This window comes from Drosophila sechellia, chromosome 3L (assembly GCF_004382195.2).
Source record: "Drosophila sechellia strain sech25 chromosome 3L, ASM438219v1, whole genome shotgun sequence".
Classification (NCBI taxonomy): Eukaryota; Metazoa; Arthropoda; class Insecta; order Diptera; family Drosophilidae; genus Drosophila; species Drosophila sechellia.
In genome coordinates, this window is record NC_045951.1 from 7,148,776 (window position 1) to 7,164,341 (window position 15,566).

General features: G+C 41.5%; 1 protein-coding gene across 1 annotated transcript in view; it reads right to left on the reverse strand.

Annotated features, from left to right (window-relative positions):
• Nucleotides 1-15,566, reverse strand: part of LOC6611118 (BAI1-associated protein 3) — a 45,686-nt gene that overhangs the window by 27,326 nt on the left and 2,794 nt on the right. The window contains exon 3 of the mRNA XM_002035639.2: nucleotides 751-893. The gene's annotated coding sequence lies outside the window, so the exon portion shown is untranslated. The remainder of the gene's footprint in view (nucleotides 1-750; nucleotides 894-15,566) is intronic.

The following is a 15,566-nucleotide window of genomic DNA, read 5'->3' on the forward strand; positions in this document are numbered from 1 at the left end:
TTTTAATGACGCAGGTCGAAAAAGTAGAAAAGGCCAAAGGAAAACATTTCAAGATAGAATCATCAAATGTGTACATAAACCAAAGAGAACTATAGCTATATCTATAACTATATTCCCCTATTTGATAAGTCAAAGTTATTACATAATTAATATATATGGTTCAATTATGAAATCCTTCAAATCAGCATAGTTTTTCCAACAATAATCTTTAAATTCACCCCTACTAATGAGATAATTCCACCGGACCACCTCATTTTCCTGTCCATTACCAGCAATCATTATAATAACGATAACTCCGCTGTTTATTATCCTCATAGACTAGCGTTATGCATGATTAATAAAGTTGGCATTCGTTATGGTTGTTTTCGTCCCGTGACTGCCAACAAAATTATGCATAATTGGTGTCACTGTCACCCGGACCGGCAGCCCACTCGTGTCCCAACAGGGACAAGGACATCGAAGCCCGGGGACCATCGCACCCATGCGGCGGCTACCTCAATTTAAAACAAAAACATTTCGGCGCAGCAGAGAGACACATTCCTGCGGGTGTTTAATGAACATTTTCCCACACACACACCTTGAAAATTATGCAAAAATAAATTAAAGTTTCATGTGGGCAGCCAAACAACTTTACTGTTTCAGGGTTTGTTGCCACGCTCAGAAAAAAAAAAACAGAAGAAAAAGACCTAGGAAGCCCATTAAATGCGAAATAAAAATCCGTATAGTAAAAATGAAATTTTAAACACCTACCGTTGGCGCAAACAATTCGATGGCACGAGAAATGGGGCATCATCAGAGCACCAGTCAGTGTATTGAGTTGAGTTGTCCTTGCTGGAGACTAGCGAGTCTACTACATCATGTTGGCATGCGGAGCACGTCCGCTAATGCTGCGACTGCAAAGATAAAAACCAGGATATAAAGCATAAAAATCGGCCCGGCAATTACTTCAAGTGATGGCTTTCTAATTTAGGGCTTAATTTGTGTGGATTAAAGGCGCGGTGCGGCAGCTAATATTTTTTTAAGCCCGGCCATCAAATGGCGCCGACAAAGGCACTGTTCAGGTAAGGAATTCGCAACACTTTATGGACGGAAGGGCCAAAAATACCGTGATACCCGTCGGGCACGTTACGTATACGCCCCCAATGACATGTACATAAATTTAATGCTAGAAATGCGTTGCTCGACACGACTCGACCCTGTGTGTCTGTGGATCCGTTCTGGGTGCCTCTTATTTTCGTCCTTTTTTGCCCAGCGTCCCTACTTGCACACACACACATACACCCCGTCTTATTCGCTGTCGTCGGCGTAACATTTCCGCTTTCGGTTGCATGAGTATCCGTTTCCGTTTTGCTGAGGCCACGCACTTAACTTGGTCCGCCATTCGTGTCCAAAAATAAAGTAAATTAGAGTGCGCGACTCTCAGTTCGAGTTCGTTTTTTATCCCATTAATTGTGTTTGCCTGTTTCAGATTGAGGGTGCTCCTCGAAGGGCAGCCAAAATCCATGTTTGATTGCCTTTGCAGCGGAAAGGTTGACGGAATGGGATTGGATGATTGTCGAGGTTGGAATTTGGTGGAATTCAAAGCGGCGAATAATTCAAATGCACTCTTCATTTCTACATTTCTCTTCTACATTTAAAGCAATTGGGGAAAACTTTAATATTTCAAATATTCTTGAAATTAATTCATTCCCATTTTCAAAATCCAATCTGAGCGCAAATGGAATGAAAAGAAATGGAAATTCAATCTGCAAATGGATTTCATATCCATTATGATTTAGACTTTAAAACTATAAATAATTAAGTTGCCTGTTTGTTTTCTGCGAAAATTTCCACTATAAAGCTTTATGTAGTATATAGTATATGAAAAATATTGTTTATTTTCAATTATAAATGCGTAATGCAATCTTAATCAAATTGTAATTGAATTATTCAAGCACCAATATATTTATTTGATTTTTCTTTACCCCGGGGGCCACAAAATCAAATGTGGAATTTATTTTATGCAGTTTTCTCTTTAAATCAAATTTAAGTTGCATCTTAAAACTTTTAATTACATAATTGAAGGAAATTGGCTCAAGGACTTAGAGAAGCCCGATGATCAAAATAAGTCAGTGTTATTAATTTCCTTTCGCAAATCAAATCAAGCATCTGCTGTGAATATTTATGGGCAAGCTGAGCTGAGCTGTGCTGAATATCCTTTTCCTATACCCCATCACAATACTGTCAGAGTTCGGATTTAAAGCTGGCGTTTTGTCCTTGGCGAGAAACGTTTTCCATTGGCAACTGAAAAGTCAAATCAATGCCACAGGCAGAGCCGGCATGACACAGAACACAAATGCAGGACAACAATGTATGTTGCTGTTGCATGCTTCGATGTGGCTGCTGCAGCTCGGGATGTGGCCGTTGTCCCAGGCAATTGCACATGCCGAAGCGAATTTGGAACGGCTGAAAGTGCTCAGCAGGACAGCGGACCTGCAGGGCAGCAAAAATACATAGCCCGTTGACCAGCTCACTTGGCACTGGATGGAGAGGGGGGATATGAGGCAGGACAATGCAAATGGAAATGTGCAACGCAGCGCGGCATACAAAGCGGGGCTACAAAACGACAGGACTGTCAAAGTGTCGACCGCCCTTTTAACTGGACTCTCGCTGCACTTTCACTGGACGACTGCACGATGGCATCGCCGATGGCCATGTGCCACTGCTAGCTGTATTTGCACTAAAAGCTTTTGTTAATGGTTGCGTCAATATTTTGCCACGCTTTAATAACAGTGAAAACCGGCAGAGAAACCGGAGAACCAAAAAAAAAAAAAAGGAAATCCACAAAAAGCGCTAAATTCACTTTCTGCATTTGACGAATGGATTCGAATACCAAATATGAATGTAACCCGAGTCGAAATGGTAGAAGCCCGGCAGAAACCACATAAATTCATTTGGCATGCTAACCCCTTTTTCCAGGGTCATACATACATTTTTGGCAACATCTAACCAAGTTGCCTCTCACTTTAGCATTTTTACTTTACCAGCCAGCATTTACACAATATAAACTTTGCACGTACAATCGTCGCACATACGGATCGTCAGTATTCGCACATACCTTTCGGATGGCCAGGATGGCCAGGATATTGGCATTTCGGGCACGTAAAACATCAACGCATAAATACAACAAAAAAAGAAGGCAAACAAGGACTCGACTCGCCCAGTTGAAGTTGCGCCTGTCGAACAGACGGCTAAGAAATGGAGCCCGCCGATCAAAAGACAACACAATGTGCCGCAAATGCGATGCCAAGGCGGCGCCACAAAATGTTGAATTCGTCGAATCGAACACGTAGGCGGGTGACTGATTGGACTACAAGGATACAAGTATGCGGAGTGCATCCGATTGGAACTGGTTCGCAGTTGCAGACAGCGAGCGCTTGAAGATTCATTGAACTGGAGCACAGATTGAAATTGCAGCACCTTAGTTTTCGAATGGGGCCACTTTATTTGTAGCAAGGAGCAGGCTGCTTTCATTTATAACAAATTAAAATATTTTATAAAATAAAGGTAACTTTGCCCGGTCAATTTAATTTGCTAAACTATGGTCAATCAAATCATCTGGTAAATCCCCTTAGACATTTTCCAATTCACCTGTTTTACTTTTTTTTTTCCTTTGCAGGCCTATGGCATATGTCAATATTTAGAGCTCTACGATTGTTGGTTATCCTCTTTAGCCGGCTTTTTCTACCATTTCCATTTCGTTTCTCTGTTTGCTACGCTTTGGGGAAATTCAATTTGTTATAATTTGAAAATTTCATTTTTCGTTATGTAAATGCGCTCGATAAGCCACACAGAGAAAATAAAAGAAGCACACATGACCAGGCCAAAAAAGAAGCATGGATGAGGTGTGGCAGAAGCCAAGGAGTTGCTGCCGCAGAAAACCAATTTTGTGGCAGCTTAAATGTCAATGGCATTCATCCACGATTTCTCGGTTATGGCAATCGGTATTAGTTGCTGCCACCAAGTGTTATAGTCGCTATATGCTGTTGGCTATAAATAGAGCGGCACGTTTCGTTTATTTTTAGCCTTTTGGGCGTGTCGTCGTTGCCTCAGGCTTAGCCATAAAAATAAAGTTTTGTTTGTGGGCAGCTAGAAACAAATTGCAAACAATAAAGCGACAGACATAGGGTCCACCCACACACGTCCATCCCAAACTCCCCAATCAGGTGCCAAAAACTTGAGAGTCGTCCTGCCTGGCAAATTGTCAATGAATCGCCCTCTGGGAAAGATGTTGTCCATGCCAGCTCAATCGATTGTTTTTTACCTTTACCAAAGTTCTTCGTATTTGCTTTTGTTAATGGCGCCCGTTGATTCAAGCATCCAGAGTCGTGTCCTTGTTCAAGTCTGCTCTCTGCTAATTTAATGAAATTCGATTTCGTTGTCTGTCACACTTTTGCCAAAATGAACGTCATAAGTTTTTTTCCCAAAATGCCCAACATGCCCTAGGAATAATGTTTGTATAAGTCCCTGTTATTGGTTTCAATACTGTGCATCATGGCGTATGATTAATGTGCACAAATCGCGTTAAAGCCTTTCACAGACCTTCGAATATAACCTAATCCACTGCTGGCTTTTTATGGACTCCGAACTTCTATCTGCCGCATAAAAAGATACGATTATTATTACGATTGGGATGTGCACAATTGCGAGCAACGAAAATATCTGGAAGCTAAAGGGAATTTTCGCTCAATAACTCAATCAGATTTCGACACATGAGATACACACACACACAACAACTGGAGGATTGAAACATTTTGATGCATTGCCCAGGCCAAACGAAAAACAACAACCAATTGATATATTATAGAGACTGAAGGCAATTGAGGATGTGTTTTTAATACCCTAAATAAAGCACCAAAAATGAAAACATTCAAAAGTGGCTATATCTGATATATATTCATTTAATTCTTTAACTCTGAAGTTGTTGAACAAGAGTCCTTTGCCCTTTAATTTAGCCCATTTCAAGGAGTTTAAACTTAAAAACTTTTACAACCTCGTTTGCCAGCTCGGAAACTTTAAGACCATTTTGGTGTAAACACGACTCTCCCCAGCGAATAACAAACATCGTAAAAACGCCATACTACCCACAGTTAGTGTAATAAAAGCGTGTTTCCTCAGCTCTCCTTTCGTGCATATCACGTATATATATTACAAAATCGATGAATCAAAGTAAATTACCAGAAATAAATGAGATAAAATATGTGTACGCTTGTGCTTGTGCTGCCCGAAAATGGAGGGGCTGAGCCCAGGTGAGCTGGTCAGCATTTCAGTTGGTATATTAGCAAAATGGCAGCTTGGGGTTTCCTGCTTTTATTTTCCTTTCTTTTTTTTTTTTTTTATTTAGCTAAGCCAAAAGCGGGACAGGATTAGCCCGACTAGTTGACCTGGCGGCAAGAACAGCGGTTATCGCAGGGGCTTGGCCCCATGTTAAGTTCTCCTCTGGTTGGTAAATGCCACTAAAAACGGTGTGGTACACGTTACTCAAACGAGCTCACACACACACACACTCACTCACACTCTTGCCACAGGAAATTGAAAAACTTGTATATGCTCGACTTCCGTTTCAGCTGCTTTCGAGCTCGAGTTGAGTGCGCTAACTAATTTAATAAGGCAGCGCGACGTGGCCACTTTTAACCAACAGCAATAAGTAGCATGGAAAATTAGCTTAAGATCTATATAGAGTAGAAACCCAACATAATTTAACCAGCTTTTTGTCATACAATTGCCTAATGTTTATACTTTTTATCCTTAAACAAAATCTACAATACTTTTGGTTCTGTGTATTTAGGGCACATGTGCAGGTTACACCCACTGCCCCCAAATTGCCACTCTATTTTTCGCCAAGTTCTTTTGTTGCTCTCTAAACTTGTTCGTCAGAGTAATCATATAAATATTCCTTTGTAAGTGTGTTAGTTGCGATGAATGTGTGTGTGAGTGCGTGCCAAAAAACTTTTGCGTGTCGGGTGTTTATTAAAAACTTGGCCTACTTTCACCCACGCACTTCACAGCCATTTTTATGTACAATACATAAATATTACTTTTGTCTGGCCAGCAAACTGCGATTCACGGCCATTCGCAATGTGTTCGTGTTTAATTCTGCTGAATTTAATAATAATCATTTCTAGCACTTTTATGAATATTTCAGGAATTGAATACTAGCAACACCTTTAAATGAGCTTTGCTTGTTGACGACGTGACTTTAATGAGCTCAGGAACCGCCCAGGAGCTTTGGCAGTCAGACAGGGCAGCTGAGCTTATTGTTTTGCCAGGAGCTACCGGCTGGACTTTGACCAGGAAAATACACTTAAAAAAATGTAGTTAAAACAACAGCACATAACACATAACATCAAAGGATTCGGTAGTGAGCAAGTCAGATAGCAATAAAAGCTAATTCCCATTTAAATCAGCTTATTAGCCAACTTTTTTCTTCTACTGTAACCCCAATAGGGACTTAGGGAAACTTAGCTGTGGAGTTCCCGCGGGCGGAGTCCACCTATGCACACATCATTATTATTATGTGCCCCAGTTTGAGCTGCCCAGTGGAGCTGGTTCCTTGCTGTATAATTTATCGCCCAACCGGCTAAATATGTTTGCTTTGCTCGCTCCTTTGGCTCCACCGCTTCTGCTGCCCTTCGCCGGCTAGCTATTATGGGCATAATAAACTCATTAAAATGCACCGGGTCGGACAACTGGTGAGCTGGAGCGCTGGAGAGCTGTCAATACAAACGTGGCCATGGTCCAGTCCAGTCCATATGGCCGAGTGGTTCGCCTTGACGGCTTTTGTGGCCTGCATACGCATACGCACCGTTGGCCCACGGCCATCTACATAGCCGTGTCTCCCCTTTCAGCCGTTGTGTTTACATTTGATGGGCTCAAAGCGTTGTCGTGGTTCTTCCCCCCCACTGTGGAAAATTGGGTCAATGTGCTTTGAACTGATTAGTGTCAGTCTAGTGGCAGTTGCCCGTTTCCTGTCCACAACCTGATCAAGGGCTTTTGGCTTAAAGCGGCCAACACTCGGCGGTTGTCTGAAGTTTTTGGCCAGCCTCATCACGTCGCTTAAAGCCATATGTATGGATACCATCATGCATAAATTCGGCAACAAAATCGATAAGGACATTGTGGTCCTGCCGAATTGAGGGTGATGGCTCGTAAATTATGCCACGCCCCTGCCATAACGAGGCTAATAACTCAGGGAATAATTCCCGCCACCATTTTCCCTTATCCTTGTTTGTTTGTTTGTTGGTTCTTGGTTTGTTGCATGATGATTATTTCCCTGTTGATGTTTTAAAGCCCAAAAGGTTTTTATATAAAATTTGACTCTTTTATTTACAAGGGGTAACCTAATCCCTTGTAACAGATTTCTTTATATTTACCAAAAATATACCTTTTTAGAAGTTATATTAATATTACGTATATTTATTTAAGCCCTCAGACTGCCCACATCCCAAATCCGTCTGGACAAACCCGTCGGCAACGTGAAAACTTGCAAATTCAATGTTTGTTTCGTCCGATTTTTTGTGAAACAAATTTTGTTTGGCAACTTCATTTCGTACCGTTTATTGACAGTGACAACTGGCAAACAATGAATGACAAACCATCGCCCAACAAAGGCAAATTCAGGCAGCCAAATAGCACCAGCACGCTGTAACTTTTTATCAAGTTATTAACTTATCTAATTCGATTATGGCCGTGAGCGGGTGTCGCTGTGTGCCCCGTTGTGTATGTATGTTGCTGCCTTTATGGCTGTGTGCCGTGCAGCAGGTCCTGGAGATCCTGGTGGCAGCCTGTTCGTGTCAGGAGCACCGGCACCGGCAATGGCAATGGCAACCTTTACGTAGCAAGCAATTCAATTAGAAATGCGGTAGCAACGCCAGAAACAAAAACAACGCTCAAAATGGCTGCCTAGACAAACAGAGAAAATGAAAAGGACAAAGGCAACGGAGGAGCGGGCAGAGGGGCGGGGGCGGTGTCAGGACGGGTGTTTCAGCAAAAGGACGACTGACAGACAGGCTCTATCAAAAAAATGGTAAGCAACAGACTGGCAGGCAGACAGCCAAGGACGCAGCAGAACTCGCGACTCGTTTATGCGGAAGCTGCTTTACGATAATGGCTTAAACGGTCTGGAAGTGATTCCATAGGATATTCTATAGGATAGGATATTCACAGGATATTTGCCATTACTTTTAAACTACCTTAATTATTGCTAATTTAAAGATCTCGATACTGTATCTTTTCGATAAAATGCAAGTAGGTGCTATGCAAAATATATTTGTATCTATTTAATGTATATTATGACACTTTTTTTTAAGGTATTTTTATTTGGAAAACCAAAAATAATAAGTTCGCCGCAAAAACATCTCGAAAAACAAATGCTCTTTAATGGACAACCATTTGCCTGCTCCGAAATATGCCTGCTAAAATGAGCAATCTCCCACATTCCACATTCAGATTTACAAATTACCAAAGCACAATTCTGCAACACAAACAAACACAATCGAGGAAAAATAAATAAATATTATATGTGTTTATCTCCTTCTAGCGACGCTGTCGTAGCTCGTCTATGTCATTTAAATTTTTATGTTTTTGTTGTCAAAGCCCATTAAACTGTCTTCGAGTTGGTCCTTTAGTCCTTTTGGCCCCCCCTCAGCCCCCAGGCCAAAATCGAGGACAAAGGAAAAAAAATGAAATGGAGGTAAAACAAAAAGTTGGCCATTTGTCTGGCGCTTGCTTTTGTCAGTTATAAAGTTTTAACCTGTGTGGAGTGCTGAGCGTGACCAACATATAGCACATAAATATGCAGGCCATACTATATAGTATACATATGCCAAAACCTCACAAGTAAACCGAATTTCAGCTAAAAACTAGCAGAGAAAGTCAGATTAAGTCGGCCAAGAAAGTTATGATACAGAAAATGATTCCATTCGGTCCAAAGAAAAGATTTATTTGCGAACCACAGTCTAGACGAGTGGAAAATAATTGCTACAAAGTATTTGAGCAACTTAATAACATATATAAAATGTTATTAGTAAAATTAATGACAATTTAAATGACAATGCATGCCCTCTTAAAGGACTCGTGAATACACAATGCCCAATTGCTTGCCTTTTTTGAATGGCATTCCATTGTCCTGCGCCTGCAAATTGAATTGCCAAGGATCGTGAAGAGCAACAAAAATGGCCAAAATATGATAACAACAAATTGATGGACAATGGCTGCTGCTCCCGTTTCTGGCCAGCATTTGACCATCGCAATCGCAATCGCCATCGCCATCGCCATCGCCATCGAGAGTTTTCCAATCAAACTTGTACTTGGGCCAACGTTATTGAAAGCAGCTTAATGCGCATGTAAGCTGTCCATTATTCCCCGACATGTTCGTGCCAGCATTCAAATTTTGGCCAGTAGGTGTGGCCCGAGGTCGAGATTGGTATCATGTATTGGGGGATTGGGGGCTTGGGGGCCTTTTGCTCATGCATTATGCGCATTGTTTGTCAACTGACAAAATCAACTTTTATGTTGTTCAAAATTTGGTTATCAGCTTGGCAAGAAAAGAAATAAAATAAGCAGGAGACTACCACAGAGATTGGGACAGGGGGGGATTCACAGGATTTTCCAGGAATGGGACGCATAAATCACGCAAGCTGGCTTGTGGGTTGTGCAGGGGGGGAGAAAAGGTGCCTGTCCTGTCGTACTCGTAACTGCATAAATATGATTGATATCGGCCCGATGGCCAGGACCTTGTAGCTTTCCCACGGCAAAAACAACTTCAATTACCATGGAATGGTGAGAGGGATGTGGGGGTACAACGTCTATATCATCGGGCTTTGGCAACAACTTTGGAACACCATAAATGCCTAAAATGTCGCATTGTTGCGCTTGGATTGTGACGAATAAAAGCGAGACAATAGGCCCAAAGGCGCGTCCTTTAAGCAGGAGCGAGGGGGGATTGGGTGCTCTGTCATTGTTATAGCAACAATTTTCTTTTGTCAATTCGCCATGAAAGCGAATGAAACAGGCGGAAGCTTGACTTTGAGCCCCAGCGAACAAATCTGCTGCCACCCACTTAAGCTTTAAACTTAATGTTTGCTAATATAATTAAGCGATTTGGTGCTCCTTCACTTCACTCGAGGATTTTTAAATTAATTTCTGTTGTCTTGTTGGTTTTAATTCCCCCGGCAGCCGTGTTTGTTCCCCCCCACCCGTTGATTTCCGACTGCTCGTATATTATCCATCCGCCCCGTTGGCCTGGCATCAGAAGCCATTCGAAATGAATGGAAACGTTTGTGCGTTTTACTAGCGAAAATGGAGAAAGCAAGTGCAGTGAGAGAAAACATACTCATCCATTGCAGGCTAGGATTTTTCATTTGTTACGAACTCTTTTTAAAATATCAATTTAAAAGTTAATGGCATAGCATATAGTTAAAGTTCTAAAGCTGGATTACTTGGATTACTTAGACTTAATAAAATTTATTTTTTAGCCTTTTTATTCGTGTACATCCTCATACAAGAACACTATCACCATAACATCAGCAACAACAATGAACAGCTCATGCAAAATGCAGGAGCATGCTGAATATAGCAGGGGGATTGGCCAGCGGCGAAGTTCGTAATGTCAGCGGCTCCAGGAGCGAATTAAAGACCCCATTGAGTCTTAAGCCGCCGGCATGGCTAACTGACTACTCAAGACTTCCTCCAACTGACTGGCTGACTGACTGACGACCGACTGACTGAGAACGGCAAGGACACCGCCAAGAGTTAACTAAATGCTCGACAGTTGCAACAAACGGCAAACAAAGAGGATGGCAAAGAGTGGGCGTGGATGAGGAAGTGGCGCGTGGGGAGTGGGCAGGCAGCCAAGGCCAAGTGAAGAGGCATCTCTGGGCGCAGTGCTTCCGCCGTTGACATTCGCTTAAAAGTTTATTCCTCGCCTGCCGCTGACAGGCGAAAGGCAAGTTGAATCCAGTCGCAAGTCGCCAGTCGCTTCTTTGGTGCTCCATCTAAATATCAAAATGCCACCCATGCCCTCCATTTCCTTTCCTTGCCTGGCTTTTCCTTGGCCTAAAAGCGTCTTGGCCTTATATCCGGTGCCGCAACACTTCCTGTTTACAATTTAAACTAATAAGCAGCCAACGAGGCTGACAACCAGAACTCAGTCGAGGTCCTCGCAGCTGGCATCGTTTTCAATTTTCATTCTGACGCCCATTTATTTCTGTTTTCAGCGCCTGATCTCTTTACATATTCAATAAATTGAAATTGACATTTGGCGTTGCATGGGGGCTGCGTTGTGATATATATACTCGTATATATATTGTTGTAACCAAACACATATGAATACGGAATTCAGAGGCATCCGAGGCAGCAGAATATCCATCACGCAACGAAGTGAAAGTGTGAAAATCGTAAAAAATACGAGTGTAATAAAAGGGTAAAATAATAAAAGTTATATGTTGTTTCGAGCAAGTCAAGATTTCTGTACAATAAATGTATTTAATATTTAAGATTAAATGATATTATAAGAAAGAATTAGATTTTATGTTTCATAACTTATAAATAATTGTACATAGTCATCGCTTATTTTGCTCAGTGTACTACTCCTTAGCCATCGATATTTGCTATTAGCATAGTCAGCAAATAGTAATCGGCAAATAGAAATCGAAGCAACTATGTCAGTCTGACTTGAGCAAACTGAGCTGCCTACCTGATCCATTCAGATTGCAACGAACTGCAATCAAATCTACGAGCAGACGAGCACTTCATTAACCAAGTGAAACCGATTGCATGCCAGGGCAATTCATTAGGCTCCAACCACTTGAAGAGCTTAATCCACAGCGATTTGTGCACTTTCCAGCCGCCCAAGGACGCAAGGACATGGCCACTTGTTGAAACTCAATTAACTTTGAGGACTGAAAGTGTTGCGACTGCAAATGTCAAAGGAGGCACACAAATATTTGCAGATACTTGCAACACACAGCAAAAAAAAAAGAAGTGGGTAAGTAAGAGACGCAATCAAAACGTCACTTGAACAATAAATTATAACTTTTTGCAGCTGGCAGGCTGGAGGTCATAAAAATGCTCATTTCGCCTAAGAACTTTCGAGAAGCGCGAGCTATTTTTAATAATTATTATGACCTTGAAGTGGGCGGATGGGCGGGGTGGTGAGCTGTCAGTCTGTCAGCGTGTTGCAAAGAGATGAGAACTGCCAGCCATTGTCCTGGAATTCACGTCCTGTGAAGAGAGAACCTCACAATGTTTACGTTATCTCATTTAACACTTGAAAAACTTTTCCACACACACACACATACACTCACTTACTTGCTCGTGGGTGTGTGTGTTTGTTCTGTCTGAGTGTTTGTCGCTTTTCCCCCCACCCCTCGGCACTTTTTGTCTGGCGGCGCATTTGCACATTAACAGTGTGAAAAATTATGATTGAGCCATAAAACAGTCAGCTGCGCCCACCAGGTTTCCTAAGGTCCTCCAGATAATTCTCATATGCGTGTGTTTTTCCCCATCTGCTGGGCTGAAAGTTTTTCTTTATTTTTCGGAGATGGTATGATTTTGGGGTGGTAGGTAAAAACTGCTAGCAGAAACACAAGGAAATTTTCACTTTGTCCCGCTTTCATGATCTGCCCACTGCCTCCATGGCATTTTCCATTTCCCAGCTCTGCTTGAGCAAACAAAGTCAACCGGGCGATGCTTGCTCCTGCTCCCAGCGGAGTAGCAATTAAGCGAGGAGCTATCTACCATTTCCCCCCACCCCTTTGCTTTTTAGCCCATTTTTTGATGGTAGAGAAACATAACAATGCCAGTACTTCCATTTAACAGGGTAATATCATTAGTATGTTTGTTGAAACAAAAGCGTAGTGCATCCTATCATTAAGCTTTTATAGCAACTATCATTTTTATAAGTTTTCTGCTCTTGCAACTTTCATCTCTGCAGACTTGAGATATTCTACATAATTGAATGGACAGCATTTGAATATGATAAAAAAGCAAATGGATGTCCAATTCCGATGGTTTTCCTTTTTTGTATTTGTGGCGGTGCGCGTGTGTGTCACTTTCATGCAGGGTATCAATAATGAATGACACGAGTCCTGTGGAGTCCTTTCAATTGACTTGGCCCCGCCCATTAATAATCCAGAGGGCATATAAATCAATCATGCGACAAGCTGATAAACATCCAACAGCTAAACAAATATGTATTCGAGTGCTAAAGCGAAGCGGTATATGCGTATGTGTGTGTTTACACTAAAACACGTCGACATTTGTGGAGGACGCAGGACGTGTCGAGTAATTCGGCTTTGTCCGCAGCTGAATTTATTGGATTTTATGCCACTCGGCGATGGAGCACAGCTGGTTGCTATTTTTAGTTGGCGGTTACTGCGCAACAGTTGAAGCTGGAGCTGAATCTATTTATAGTCGCAAAAGAGCAGTAGGCGAGCAGCTTTTCCGCAGGATAATTCCGGTTTTGCATGAACATGAAGCTATTAAGCCGCAGAGCTAAATATAAGCAAATTCAGACATGCGGATGGAACTCCGTTCCAATTGGAAATATGTGGACACTATTTTAATATTTCGATAAAAACACTAGAGTCACTTTCAAAAGTGTTTAAAAGTATGCTTTGAAATTTGAGCGAATTTAAAATGTGTTGCATACATTTGTGCGCCATTCAATTATGACAGCTCTTTAAACACTTTAATAAATACCTTAGACAGCTTTAACTTAATCACTCATTCTGGATTTCCCAGCTACAGCAAAGTCTTGAATATTTTTTAAAAAGCTCTTTAATCCTTAGAAAAGTTCTAGCCAACTTTTCCTTCAATCCTTTGATGACTGCCAACCCAATTCACGTGTACGCAAATACGCAAATTTCTCTGCTTGCACAAATACTAAAACAAATCTCAATTATATCTGAAGTTCTGCCACGACAACTCTTGACTTCTTCAGCATACTGGACAGCATTTCCATTTCAGCTGCTAAGTATGCTATAGTTAATAAGCAAGCCTCTTCGTCCTGTTGGCTGTTTGACAAATCCGGTCCTCGAAAGGAACATTCGCTGCCATTCTGGGCCCGAATGTTCGTTGTGCTGCATTTGCCTATAAAATGCAGTGTTTTTTTTGCCTCCTTGCTGTTTCGCTGGATGTGGAAAAGTATGCAATGCTTCTTTGCATTTCAAATGTCTAGAATGGAGCCTTGGAGTCGGACCTTAAGTGCTGCCACCCACCCAGCTGTTTCAGGTTCTCCTGCTCCACAACTTGCCCGTTCCCTTAACCCATTTCACCGTCGTCTTTTGGGCGACTCCCCCATTTTCCCCCCTTTTTTGGTGCGCACAATTACACAACAACAATAAAAAAAGAGGCAACGAAAGCTTTGCTCCGTAATCAGAAAAACGTAAAAATTTCTACAAGCAGGTAACGAAAATATTTGAAATTGCTTTTTGCCTTTGCCACCCCGTTGAAGGACCCTTCGCCCACTCCTTGTTTTTATTTTACTTTACTTTTTTTTGCCTTTGCTTTGGCATTCCGTCTGTCTAATGGCGTATATTTTAGGCTACGGGTTTCGGTTTCGTCCTGTTTTATTTGTTTCTTCCTTTCATTTCGCCGTGTCGCTTTTCCTCACTGCGAAATCTTAACGATGTTGAGGACACATCTTCGCTGGCATTCCTTGTTTTACTAGCACGCAGCGTCTTGATAAGGTTAATTGCCCATTTTTGGCATACCTTTCATAACTCAGTGGGCATGCTAATAACTCCTTCAAGGACTCTTTGATGTAATGTCGTCTGCTGTGACGAGGGTATTTTCGATTCGATCCGTCGGCGAATTCCATTTGCTTTTAGCACATAGCCTACCGTCTTTTGGCTGTTGAACATATAGAATTCTGATTTGACGCTCATCGTCGGCGACATAACACAAATATTTGGGAACACAGCAGGCGACAATATTTTGCGACATTTCTGGCAGAGGTCATTCGGAAATTGTAAGGGGGAGGAGGTGGAAACTCGATATGGGAATATCAAGCTAATGATGGATACTTGTTGTCGCATATTAGAGCAATATGAATGGAATACTGAATCTAAGTGAGCTCATTGACATGGCAACCTTACAGCGAACCTTCGCACAAAAAGGACCCAACATGTAGGTAGTTTCCAAATTTAACTAAGGCAAACTAGATCCTATTACTAATGCCAGAACCTTAAAGGATTAAGTTTTACAAGATACTATGCAAAACTTCCAACACCAACCTTACATTTATTTTCAAATTTTTTATTTCCATAAAATAAACCATATTTGAAGATTATCTAGACTCAAGAACTCAAAATGCAGACAATTATGCCTACGAGCAAAAGAAATTATTCAAGAAATACAAAACTCTTTTGTTTTCACATTTTTACGATTGCCCAAATGGCATATAATTGGTTTTTTATTTGTTTTCGCTTCGTTCTTATTCAAATTAAACCAAAAAAAACTTGTTGGAAATACTAATTTGAACGCAATAAAGTCGTGGTTCGCGCTGCAAACAGTGTGCATTTCTT